The sequence below is a fragment of the Jaculus jaculus genome, chromosome 11 (assembly GCF_020740685.1).
Source record: "Jaculus jaculus isolate mJacJac1 chromosome 11, mJacJac1.mat.Y.cur, whole genome shotgun sequence".
NCBI classification, from domain to species: domain Eukaryota; kingdom Metazoa; phylum Chordata; class Mammalia; order Rodentia; family Dipodidae; genus Jaculus; species Jaculus jaculus.
The window spans coordinates 70,894,329-70,908,212 of NC_059112.1; the positions used below are offsets into that span (position 1 = coordinate 70,894,329).

The 13,884-nt window shown below is 38.5% G+C and overlaps 1 pseudogene; it reads left to right on the plus strand.

Moving 5' to 3' along the window:
• The first annotated feature begins 12,547 nt into the window (after positions 1 to 12,547).
• On the plus strand, positions 12,548 to 13,090 carry LOC101598342 (annotated as a pseudogene).
• Positions 13,091 to 13,884: the final 794 nt, after the last annotated feature.

Consider the following 13,884-nt stretch of genomic DNA (forward strand, 5'->3'; position numbering starts at 1 on the left):
ACAGAGAGAGAGAGAGAGAGAGAGAGAGAGAGAGAGAGAGAGAGGGAGAGAGAGAGAGAGAGAGAGAGAGAGAGTATAAATATCTTATGGTGGTTTCCAATATTTGGAAACCCAGGAAGACTCACAAACCCAAAGGTAGGCCAATAAACAAGCAAACTCAGAAAAGAGGAAGACAATACATGTTACAAACTTTGTAGTAAGAGATCATGTTCTACTATAGAACACTATTTACATATATGCTTTTCAATATTACTTGAAATAACATTGATAACATTTACTCATATTTTCATATGGTTTTAACAGAATTATATATGAAAATGTTATCCATGCTTGGGAACAAAAGCACATTGTGCATGACTGAATTAAGGGCTGTTACCCATGAATTCAAGTATCTTGTTCATAAGTGAATACTAATTATTTTTAATTTTTGAAATTTTTGCCTGGATTTTCAAACAATAATATTATGTTCCTTCAATACACCCTTTCACATATGAAAATACAGAAATAGGCACAAGATGAACAAATTCATGATAAAACATAAAGTGGACAGAAATCATGCAGCATGTATTTTCTGTTAATGTAAGAAAGATAATGTGACTTTTGAGGTCTAGGGAAAGTGTGTTAACCTCAGGCTGTCACAAGTGGCTCAGTAACTCTGGGAAAATCAGTTAATCTCTGCAAATTCATGCCTTCCTTTCTACAACAGCAAAGTTGTCTGAGCCAGTCCATTTCTAAAACTCCTTCCAGTTGTAATATTATATGATTTACATCTCTGTCATCCACACAGGGCAAAGAATAGTTGTGATGAATGATCTTTGAGTGATTACAAAACTGTCTTTTTGTTGGCAAAATTAAGGCTTTTAAGTTTCCTTCATGCTTTTTGTCTACCTATTTTAATTTTATTCTATCACTGGCAGCTTCATAAAGTGAACAGAGGGGAGATTGATTCAAGAGAAAGATGAACAGGGTTGAAGAAGATGAATAAGGTTAAGAAGAACAGAAGTGTATAGAAGCTGAGGAAATAGAGTAGGAAGAGTTGAGAAACATTGCCTCAACAAGTATTTCTGCAGCTGTCAGTCAGTTTACACTTGACTATGGATACCTTTCTTCAAACTGTTTCTGTGTTATTCAGCCTTTACATTGTGCCATGCATTCATTCTGAATGCCAATTTTCTGCTTTCAGTTAAGCTAATCCATTTGTACTCGAATTCATTCTTAAATGTTTATAGCACATTCTCAACACCCCCCCTCCAAGAATAATGAGTAAAAGTTCCATAGCTTCTCATTCCTCCTTCAGCCTTCTTGACTAATTCCTTCCCAGATGTCCTGACATTCCCTTTTTAGCTTTGGAAGTGCTGGAGTGTTGGAGAACACCCTTCTCAGCCCTGCGCTGTCTTTTCTGCCTGTATCTGTACCTTGCAGTAGGTGATTCACTCTGTCTCGCTATCTTCCATCCCCAATGCACTGAAGACTCAGTTGTCAGGGTTTCTGTACATAGATTCCAAGGAAATCTGCCAATTAAGTATATTAAAATTTGTAAACAAGCTCTTGCTAAAGGGCACAAGTTTATTCTTGAGCCAAATATGCATGATTGCAGTCAGGGAACATGGATTCAGGCTGCCCTGAACAATGAACATTTATAGCCACATAACAAAAGATGATCATAAATCAAAGCATATTTTAAATGCATTGTTGGGGACATCATGTCGGCAGTTTACAGAAAATTCTGGAAATCCCTATTACAGGTCTCATATGCTATCTCGTGACATTCTTTGCTTTTGAGTTGGTGGCAGTTAGTGTTCTGCTCTTAGCAAATTCCAAAATTTCCACTTAGTACTTGAGATGATGTTAGGCCAGATTCAGATGTGAGGATAAATGATATTAAAGATAGCCCACAATAATTTTGGCTCTGGGTCATTACATTCCCAGGTTCTACAGGGAGTATATCCTAATCAATCAGCCTTGTACTATCTTCAACATGGGTGTGTCTTGTTCTGGAAATGACTTCAGTTTACTGAACTTGACAGAAGGAGAGATTAATAATGACAGAATCAGCAGTCCCTCAAAAAGACTTCAGGAAGTCTCTGTTTAAGTCCTTTGTATATGTGCTATTGTATGACACATGCGGTATAGTATTGTGGTGTATGTGTATGTACATGTGGGACATGCATCTGTGTGTGAAGATGTGTGTGCTCCATGCATAGGAATGTGGAGGTCAGACAAGGAGTTGAATGTCTTCCTCTACCATTCTTTCACCTTTTTTCCCTGAGACAGTCACAGAAACTAAGTTCACTGTATTTTCAGTTAGACTGGCTGCCCAGCAAGACCCCGCAGTCCTTCTGTCTCTGCCTTGCTAAAGGCTGGAGTTACAGGCATATGTAGAAATGTCTGGCTGGGAATGAAACTCAGGGCCTCATGCTTGTATAGAAAATGCTTTGACCTACTGGGCTATCTCCCTAGCCAGATTCTGTGTGTTTTTTATTGGATTGTTCTATGGTTATTGTGTTTTCTGAGTTCTTTGTATGTTTTGGATATTAATCACTTATGCAATGCATGGTTTACAAATATGTTCTTCCATTCTCTGGGATCTTCTTGCTCTGTTTCCATTGTTCTATTATTTTATAGAAACCTCTTAGGCTGAGATGATGACATGTCACCTTTTTCTTTCTTTGCCTATACTTTGGAGATCCAATCCAAAATATAATTCCCAGACCAATGCCAAGGTCTTCTCTGTTTTCTTCTAGCAACTGTAAAATTTCAGGACTTATGTTTATGTCTCTTTGTCTTTATTTGTTCATACGGGGTAAGATATGGGTTCTGGGCTGGAGAGATGGCACAGCAGTTAAGCTGCTTGCTTGCAAAGCCTAATGACTCAGGAATCACCCTCAATACCCATATAAAGCCATATGCACAGAGTGGCACATGCATCTGAAATTCATTTGCAGAGGGTGGAGGTCCTAGCCATCTATTCCCTCTCTTTCTTTCTCTCTCTCTCTCCTTGCAAATAAATAAATAAAAATTAAAAGATATGGGTCCCATTCATTCTTCTGCATGTAAATATCTAGTTTGCCATTACTATTTCTTGAGTACTATCCTTTTCCTGGGGTACATCTTAACAATTCGGTATATGTAGGCACTTGTATGCATAAGTACCTAGTAACACAGGTTGATATTGTCCTGTAGCTCTTTTGTTTACACCAGAAGCTTTGATCAGACTGACCTGGGCTTGAATGGCAATGACATTCATTGACTTGATAAACTTAGGAAAACTTTCTACATTTTCCAATCTGCTATAAAATATACCACAAAGTGTTCAATACTGTGTATACAAATGATACTGTGTATGTTTCATAAAAACAATTTGACAAATATTACCTACTGTAATGTGAGCCTCAATGAGTATCTTTGCTCAATTTTTTCCTCATATATTTCTCTCATGTATAATTTTCTACATTATATTATATACATATAATAGATTTAGTAAAGTTTTATAATTTTGAGACATGTGACACACTGTTCACTGAGAAGTTAATATCACTTTACATCATCATATATATTTCATGAATCATGCTAATATTGGACTCTTTTCCAATGTCTTTAATCTTGATCAACTAGATAGTGGAAAAATTCACATTTTTGAAATGTTTGTATATTTCTTCTTTTGAAAAAAATATTTACTTGAAAGTATAGAGACACAGAGAGAAAAAGAGAGTTAGAATGATTGAGAATGGGTGTTCCAGGGCCTAGTGCCACTGCAAACAAACTGCAGACACATGTGCTGCTTTTCACATATAGCATTATGTAGGTACTGAGAAATTGAACCTATGTCTTTTGGCTTTGAAAACAAACTCCTTTAACCACTGAGCCATCTCTTTTTAAAATAAATGTTTATGGCCTTTTATTTTTCACTTGATAGTGTTTTATCAGAACAATATCTTTTAAAAATATTTCATTTTTATTTATTTATTTATATATTTGACAGAGAAAGGGGGAGAGAATGGGCATGCCAGGGCCTCCAGCCACTGCAAATGAGCTCCAGACACATGTGCCCCTTCTGCATGTGGCTAACGTGGGCCCTGGGGAATTAAACCTGGGTACTTTGGCTTAACCAGTAAGCCATATCTCCAGCCCCAAACAGTATCTTTTTAAATGGACTATTTTTAAAATTTCATGTATTGATGTTATACATTTGCATAGATCATATAATACACACACACATATATAAACTATCTGCATATATATACATATATTTTTTGCCTTTTGGGTTTTTTGAATATGTATTGTTTCTAATCTTTAAATCACTTGAATTATTTTCATTGCCTTTTTAACTGTGGAGCTAACTGTTGTTAGTATTGGATCAGATGTTTTGATAAAGAATTTTTCACCTCTTGGAAGAACTAAACTTTTGGAATTTTAACTTTAGCCTGAAGAAGAGGTTTGGTTTTCCCCTCTTACTACCTGAAGGATTTATAGATAAAAAATAGCTGTTATGTTTCAAATTACAGAAATGAGGCCCTTGTAGCTCTGTTGGGCTCTGAGGTAGGGTACTTGACAGCTGTGGCTGGGGAAGTCTCACAGAGGCTCAAACAACTAGTGTGTTTTCCAGAAATCAAGACATGTCATTTCCTCATTCTAAGCACATATAAAAACATTTATAAGGGCTGGAGAGATGGCTTAGCAGTTAAGTGCCTGCCTATGAAGCCTAAGGACCCAGGTTCAAGGCTCGATTCCCCAGAACCCACGTTAGCTAGATGCACAAGGGGGCACACGCATCTGGAGTTCATTTGCAGTGGCAGGAAGCCCTGGCGCGCCCATTCTCTCTCTCTCCCTCTGCCTCTTTCTCTCTGTGTCTGTTTCTGTCAAATAAATAAAGGAAAAAAGTTAAAAACATTTATAAAATCCTTTATTGTAAGAAAACACAAATTTCTGAATGGTCTTTACTGCCAGGCTGCCTCTAGGTGAAATACTGTCGTTAACCTGTAATGAGATTGTATGTTGAAATGGTGCAGTCAGAGAAAGAGGGCTCTTGAGCCTCAACTACCAATTTCAGTACAAGACTCAAAGTGAAACATGCTGACCATGGTCTGATTCACAGAGAAATGACATCTGTCTTTGTCACAGATGTTACCTAATACCTTCCAAGGACCAGGTGAAGATGATGCCAATTAATGCTATGTTTGGAGCACTGTCATGATAGGTAATTTTTCGAAGCCATTGTCCAAACTGCAGTATTAAACTAGCCTTAACTTTCATGAGTTCATGCTATCAGTTTGCCCATCAAGGTATTTGACAAGATGGTCCTTTAGTTGTTTAAAGCTCCCTTGTTACGCAGTTCCCATTATGGGATTTTAATATTTCTGTTAAAGTATCTCTCTCCCTCTCCCTCTCCCTCTCCCTCTCCCTCTCCCTCTCCCTCTCCCTCTCCCTCTCCCTCTCCCTCTCCCTCTCCCTCTCCCTCTCCCTCTCCCTCTCCCTCTTCCTCTCCCTCTTCCTCTCTCTCTCTCTGGCTTTTCTAGGTATAGGTCCTCACTCTGGTCCAGGATGACCTGGAATTCACTATGTAGTCTCAAGGTGGCCTCATACTTATAGAGATCCTCCTACCTCTGCCTCCCAGATGCTGGGATTAAAGAGGTGTGCTACCACACCCAGCTCTCAAGTGTACCTATTGATGCGGGACTCTGGAGTTCAACTTCACCTACTTACTAAATTTTCCCTTCAAAGAGTAGATATTGCTTTCAGTTGCTATTGAAATTTTAATATTTGCTTCCTGCCACTTGAGATTTTCTCCAACACAGGAATCATTAAACTTTTGTTAAGTTTTAAGTGTTTTAGGTGACCCATAGACAGTCTTGGACTCTGGGATTCAGGGCATACTGCAAACTTGCAAGGCAAGCAAATAAAAGTACACAATCTTTCTCTTGTCAATTGAGATCACAAAAATCCTTGACAATGGTTTTAGTGTACAAGGAAACAAAACCCACTGAAATCATGACTAAGCAAGGCCTGCTAATAAGCAAGAACAACTTGAATGTATTAAAAAGTCATACTTAAAGTAGTTGTAGCTTACACATTATTAAAGCTGAACCATTACCTTTCATTATCTACTCAAAATTTTATTATCTCTTCAATATACTGCATTACGATTGTGGTAAGAGTGAATATTTTATCATTTCATAAATTCTTCTGATTTTATTTGTCAATATTTACTATTTTGAGTTGTAATATTTTTCTTAGTGGAGTGTAATTATCATTCAATAGGGTGTTTTAATTATAATGTGTGCTGCAATGAAAATGTAAGATTTTATTGTGCTTTCTGCTCTACTAAGTTTATTCAACATTTAAATATATGACATTTTTAGATTCCTTGAAAAAAAAACCCTTCATTTACACTTTATCTAATGGATATGATTATGTGGTATCTCACATTTTGGTGTTTATATATAATTTGTCATTGGGAGTTGTTTATATATATTTTTGAAATCTTGTTTTATTATTAACTTTCATAATTATAGACAATAAACCATGATAATTCCCTCCTCCTCTCACTTTCCCCTTCACAACTCCACTCTCCATAATATCCCCTCCCCCTCTCAATCTGTCTCTCTTTTATTTTGATGTGATCATCTTTTCTTCCTATTACAAAAGTCTTGTGTAGATAGTAACAGGCACTGTAACATCATGTATATATACTCCATTTTGTGCCTGGAAGAGTGCTTTGTAAGAAGTCCTATCCTACCTTTGGCTCTTACATTCTTCCTGCCACTTTTGCCACTTGCAATGGACCCTGAGCCTTGGAAGGTATGATAGAAATGTTTGAGTGCTGAGCACTCCTCTGTCACTTCTCAACACTATGTTGCCTTTTGAGTCATACCAGAGGTCACTGTCATATTAAAAAAGAAGCTTCTCTAACCAAAAGTGAGAGTAACATTAATTAACATTAGGAAAAGTTGGGCAGTTTGGTGGATATAATATGTTCATTTGGCCAGATACCAGCAGCCTTAACACCCCTAGGCTCATGACTTCGCTCATCATAGGTTTTCAGTATCAGCCATGTATCCCTTCCTATCGAGCAGGTCTCCAGTCCAATTATGAGAACAATTGGTTTCTCCCCTAACAGACATGCTACTATTGCATCTGGTGGCTCATTTGGCTTTGCTGGCCCAACTTAAGGCTTCCAATGTCTACTGTTGTTTATCTCCACTGATGACATCTCTCATTCTCCCCCACCCCCTCCCGGAGATTCATGGAGCATATTTTTTTCTATCTTTCTGTCAGCTGGTCTACATGGAGGAGGTTTTCAACTCAGTTCCAGCAGGATTTCTCAGTGACCTTGCAGTCCAAGCATGTGGAGTCTTCAGCAACAGGGTCTTTCCTGGTGGGAAACCAAGAGCCTTGGCAATGGCCTGTAATGTTTTGGAGGTGTAAGGGTCTTTCCTGGCCAACAACTCACTTCAAGGTATCCTATTCCTGGCACTGAAAAATTTCTGGATGCTCCATTGTCCAAAAAAAGTACATTTCCATATGACTTATTCATACCCTCTTAGATTTTGATAAACTCCCCGCACCCTTCCTTTACTCAATCTTTGTAAAACTGCCCTTTATACTTCAGTAACGAGGAGTTTATAGACTCATACAGAACAAAAATTCATCTGTCACAATGACCCTATGAGCTAGATTATTGCTTATAGTAAAAAACCAGCCACTTCCTGCCTCTGTGAAGTGGGAACACAGCCACACTCATCCACTTATGTGTTGTCTGTGGTCTCTCTTGCCCTGTCTTAGCTAAGCAGAGTAGTTATGACAGAGGCCCATGGATAACAACATTTTAACTATTTACTAGCTGGACCTGGAGGAAACAGTTTGCTAGTCTGAGTTTGATCCCTTTTCGAGAGGGCAGCTTGTATGATCACCAGTATTTTGATGTCTTGACTTCAGTTTATTTGTAAAACATACTCATGTTTGTTACTCTTTTTTTAAGTGAGAATAACACTCATATGGAATGGAATTTTGTAGCTGTTATGAAAATTAAGCTTTTATTTCATCTGCTTGTCTTTCAGTTTCTCTCTATCATCGTTTTGTGTGTGTAGAGTGTGTGGTCAATGCAAATGTATGTGCTGATGCCATGTTCTTTGCACTTGCCTGTGGCAGGTGGAGAACAGCAGGTAGCCCTCCCAGCCTATCATTCATCTACCCATTTCTTTCCTTGCCACAGTCTCTTACTGATGCCTGACCTGCCTCTGTGTGACCCCAATGATTGTCTGTGCTTCACAGGACTGGAAATACAGACATGCATAACCATGCCCAGATGTTTACATGGGTTTTGGAGATTCTGATTCAGTAATCTCAGGCCCCCTTAAGCCCTCATGCTTGCCCAGGTAGTACTCTTAATTGCTGGACATCTCTCCAGGCCCTTTTTTGTGTCTTTCTAGAAATGGTCTGTCAATTTAATATGACACGATCATAATTCATATTTTTACACAGATTAAGCATTTTGCTCTTCAGTTAACTCTTAAAACAATTATGTATCTTACAGATCCACAGTTATGCATATAGAGCTGCATTTTGTTTTTAAGAAATGACAGACTCTAACTACATCTTTTATTGGAATTTAGTTAAAACCGTATTAGTGAATTGTTATGACCATTTTTTGCATTATAACAGCTTTCAACTGTTTTGGGGGATGCATCTGATGCTGCCAAATTGTTCTGCACAGAATGCTATTATAAATGTATGCCTTCCAATGAGTAACAATGCTTGCAACCACAAAAACATGCCAGTATAATGTTCTCTGTTCTCAACTTTTGAACTCTAACATATATTTTATATATAATATTTCTATGTAATAAATTATACTTTATATATTAATACATATTGCTTATGCATATATTTAGGTATTTTGACACAGTCTCATACTGTAGCTAAGGTTAGTCTCAAACTCATGTAGTCTAGGCTGGCCTCAAACTCATGGCAATCTTCCTGTCTCAGCCTCCATGGAGTACTGGTATTACATGTATGCATTACTACATCAGGCTCTGATATTTTGTTTAATAATAAAAATGTATGTTGCTACAGTTTTAATGTTATCTTAACTTGTTCATGAGGTTTAGCATATTTTATTTTTACTGGTTTACTTTTTTGTTATGCTTGAGATTAAACCCAGAGCCTTGTGTGTGCTAGCTAAGTATTGTGCCACTGAGCTTTGCCCTGAGCCCCTAACATAATTTATTGTATTATGTGCTATATACAGTAACCACCCCCTTTTTTTCAGAGAATCTGTTGCATGACCTTCAGTAGATGCTTGGAACAGTAGATATTCCCAAACCTTATATATGCTATAGTTTTTCTTATCCATTCATACTGATAATCAAGTTTAATTTATAAATGAGTCAAATGAAGATTACTTAATTTTTAAAATATTTATTTTATTTATTTATTTATTGGAGAGAGAGAGAGGGAGAGAGAGAAAATGGGCCCAACAGAGCATCCAAATGCAGGTGCCGCCATGTGCATCTGGCTTATATGAGACTTGGAGAATTGAACCTGGATCCTTAGGCTTCACAGTCATGTGCCTTAACTGCTAAACCATCTCTCCAGCCCAAATGAAGATTATGTAATGTTCAGACTATGGTTGACTGTGGGTAACTGAAACAGTGAAAAGTAAAATTAACTATAAGGAGGGACCCGCATGACTCTTTTTCTGTAAATAGTGGGTTTATGTTGCTTCATTTGCTATCATTAATCTAGTATTCTTCCCGTTATCAGTCCCTGTTCTCTCTCCCCAGCATTAGGAAGAAATATGCACACTCTACTCTTAGAGCTAGGCATTTGCCACTCTATCTCTGTCACTTTAAGGGGACAGCTTCTGAGCTTCAGAACTACGACTGTTATCTATAATTTCCTGCAATAATTTTGTTCCTGCATAAAACATATAACCTTCCTTCTGGGGACATCCAATTTAATATATCCCTATCCACAGTCATTAGGAAGGAGAGGATAGCTTTCAATAAGTGGCAGTAAATTTATGCATATTTTTTATCATGGAATGATTTCTTGAGACAAAAATCTTATGCACATACCTAAATATATAAAACAAATTTGATTTTAAAGTGGATTTTAGAAGAAACCACTTCAGATCTTGTCAAGTTGAATACCATAAACTCCTTATCACCTCTAAAAAGTTCAAACAAATCCTTTTGGGAGGATTAGGGCTTCACTGCCAGCAGCGAGGTGATTCTCACCATGACTAGTCACAGCAAAATCCCTATATTCCAATTTTGAGTTTTTCATTGACAAAAATCATTTATTACAACCTAATTGTCAAGAAAAAATATGCAGCTTTTTAGAACTGAGGTAAAAACTGATTGTTTACTGATTATCAGGTCCGGATGATTAATCTTTTAAAAAAAAAATAGTGTGCGCAGACCTACAAATGCAAAACTGATCACTTATGACAGTATTTCTACATTAGGTCTGACAATTCAATTGTGTAGAAGTACAATTTGCAGTTAATTTCTAATGAAGGGTTTATCATGTATGGGAATGCTTTTCTGGACCTTACAAATAACTTTTCTGGGAATACTTTTGTGGAATGCCTTTTCTCATAAACTCTTGTCCCAACCTTTTAACTGTGTTAATCATATGCTTTGATTCATTGATTTAAACCATCTTGCTTAAACAATGTAATTAGTGTTGCTATGAACAGCCTAAATAATCAATATTTATGAGAAATGTGGGACATGCTGACGTGATCTTAAAGCATGCTCATTGTTTTATCTTCCCAGTGACTGGTTATGCTCCTGATCCAGAACAATTTGTGTAAGAGTAAGATGTGGCAACTAGATCTAGGAACAGTGCTGAATGCAAGGAGCATTGAAAGCAATGAATGATCCACAAAAATGTTGAAAGCAATATGTGGCTTAGATGATGACACCTGTGCATGGTGAATAGTCAATGGTGTGTATGTGTGTTCTGAGTCAACAGAGTTTATCATTTTTTGCCTATAAGCTCCTTCCTTTGAGTGATGCTTAAATAATTTTTTAAATTTTTTTGGTTTATTTTTATTTATTTATTTGAGAGCGACAGACAGAGAAAGAGGCAGACAGAGAGAGAGAATGGGCCTGCCAGGGCTTCCAGCCACTGCAGACAAATTCCAGACGCATGCGCCCCTTTTGTGCATCTGGTGGCGAACGTGGGTCCTGGGGAATTGAGCCTAGAACTGGGGTCCTTAGGCTTCACAGTCAAGCGCTTAGCCACTAAACCATCTCTCCAGCCCTAAATAATTGTTTTAAGACAAAGTCACTTGTTCGTTTTTCATGTAATACTATTTTTTTGATTCAATAAATAGGCAAGAGGAGGACTAGCTCAGGAGAAATGGGCTCAGTCTTGGTTTAAGTGACTGTAAGAGTCGTTTTCTTTATTTCAGCGCACTGCCACAATTGTGGAAACTCTCTGTTTAAAATATAGAGTACTTTGTGTTGAGTATAAAGAAAGAAAGTGGGTCTTTGAGACAAGCTTGTCCTCAGGCTCATAAACTGCCAGGTGAAAATGGCACGTCTTTTCAGAGCATCAATTGTTCTTAAACATAATTTCTTAAAGTTATGAGCTGTGGAGATGGCTCAGTGAATAAAGTGCTTGCTGCACAAATGTGATGACTTGAATTCAGAACCCTAGCACCTACTGTAGTGGCTATCTGTAGTCCCAGAATACTTATGGGAGTTGGAAGGTGGAGACAAGAGAATTGGAAGCTTTCAGTCCAGCTAGTCTGGCAAATGTAGCTATGAAAACAGACCTTGCCCCCAAAAAGGTAGAAGGTAAGGACTGACACCTGAAGCTGTCCCCTGACCTTTACATAGCCCCTATTGCATATGTGCACCCATAATCACAAACACATACACACATATATAATAAAACAAATTAAAAAGTTTATAAACCAGGCATGGTGGTACATGACTTTAATCTCAGCACTCAGGAGACAGATATATGAGGATAGCCCAGAGTTCAAGGCCAGCCTGAGACTACATAGTGAATTCCAGATCAGCCTGAGCTAGAGTAAGACCTTACCTTGGAAAACCAAAATAATAATAATAATAATAATAATAATTAAAAATAATAATTATAAAATTACATACTAGTAAAATGCTTTAAAGTATAGGCTAAAATCATTAAAATAAAACAAAATGGTGCCGGATGTGGTGGCACATGCCTTAAATCCCAGCACTCGGGAGGCAGAAGTAGTAGGATTGCTGTGAGTTCGAGGCCAGCCTGAGACTACAGTGACTTCCAGGTCAGCCTGAGCTAGAGTGAGCCCCTACCTCGAAAGAGCTAAAAAAAAAAAAAATAAAATAAAATAATAATAATAATTGAAAAGGAGAAAATTCACAGCAACTGAAGATTAGCAAGGTTGAAAAAGGACTACCTTTGTTCTTAAAAATCCTCATAAGAGCAGGAAAATTCTAAGCATATTAACAGCAGGCCAACCATAACTAAAGAATATTTAAAATTTAAGTATGGGTGCAGGCGCACCGGGGCCTCTGGCGCCCTTACAGACATGGCAGCTTCCCGGGACGCTTGTTCACGGGGCAGCCTCCCCTCCCCCGGGACCCCGCCACCACCGCAGGGCCTTCCGGGCCAGGCATCCTCCTGCAAGCGGCGCCTGGAGCTCTAGATCATCAAACAGTACGTTGGTGGATGAGCTGGAGTCGTCCTTGGAGGCTTGCTTTGCTTCTCTTGGGAGTCAGGATTATGTGAATGGCACTGATCAGGAAGAAATTCAAACTGGTGTTGATCAGTGTATCCAGAAGTTTCTGGATGTTGCAAGACAGAGTGCTTTTTCCTACAAAAAAGGTTGCAGTTGTCTGTTCAGAGACCAGAGCAGGATATCAAAGAAGATATATCAGAACTAAGGAATGAAATGCAACAGAAAGATGCTCTGGTCCAGAAGCACTTGACAAAACTGAGGCACTGGCAGCAGATGCTGGAGAACATGAACGCACAGCACAAAAAGCGGCCAAAGTCCCTCAAGGCTCCGTGGCCTACCTCGAGCAGGCAGGCATCTGCCAACATCATCCCTGCACCTATGAAGCAGACCTGAGTGTTCTGGCCAGCGCGGATTCCTGTCCAGACAGCTGATCAAGCTTCCTTCCGTATGGCATTTTGGAAGAGCTCTGTTGAAGAATGATAGGCTGGGTGTGGTGGCACACGCCTTTAATCTCAACACCTAGGCGATGGAGGTAGGATTTCTGTGAGTTTGAGGCCTCCCTGAGACTACATAGTGAATTCCAGGTCAGCCTGAGCTAGGGTGAGAACCTACTTCGGAAAAAAAAAAAAAAAGAATAATTTAATGCTAATTTTATGTTCCCACAATTATTGTTATTATTATGTGGGTTTCTTTTTTTTTTTTTTTTTTTTTTTTGAGGTAGGGTCTCACTGTAGTTCAGGCTGACCTGGACCTGTATTTCACTGTGTAGTCTCAGGGTGGCCTCGAGCTCAGTGGCAACCCTCCTATCTCTCTGCTCCTGAGTGCTGGGAGCAACCCACTATTATTTTTGAGTGTTAGCTCTTACTCTCTCCTGAGACAGGTCTCACTGTCCACACCAGGCTGTCCTGGAGTGCAGCCCCCTGCCTTAGGCTCCTCAGTCCTAGCTTCTTGGGTACTTTGAAAGTGCATGTCTTTGATAAGTCAAGTAAGATTTTTTGTTTTTATTAAGTTCAGACTGTCAGGGTAATGGCACAGATTCCCTCTTGCTTCATGGAGTCTTTGTTGGGCTAAATATCTTTCCATAGCTTCATCTCCATTTTTCTGGTTGCTAGTTTGTTAGGACTGAAGAAAAGAAGTAATAATCTGGGAAGCAGGAGATAATTTGATTGTTGGCTTTAATAGCTATT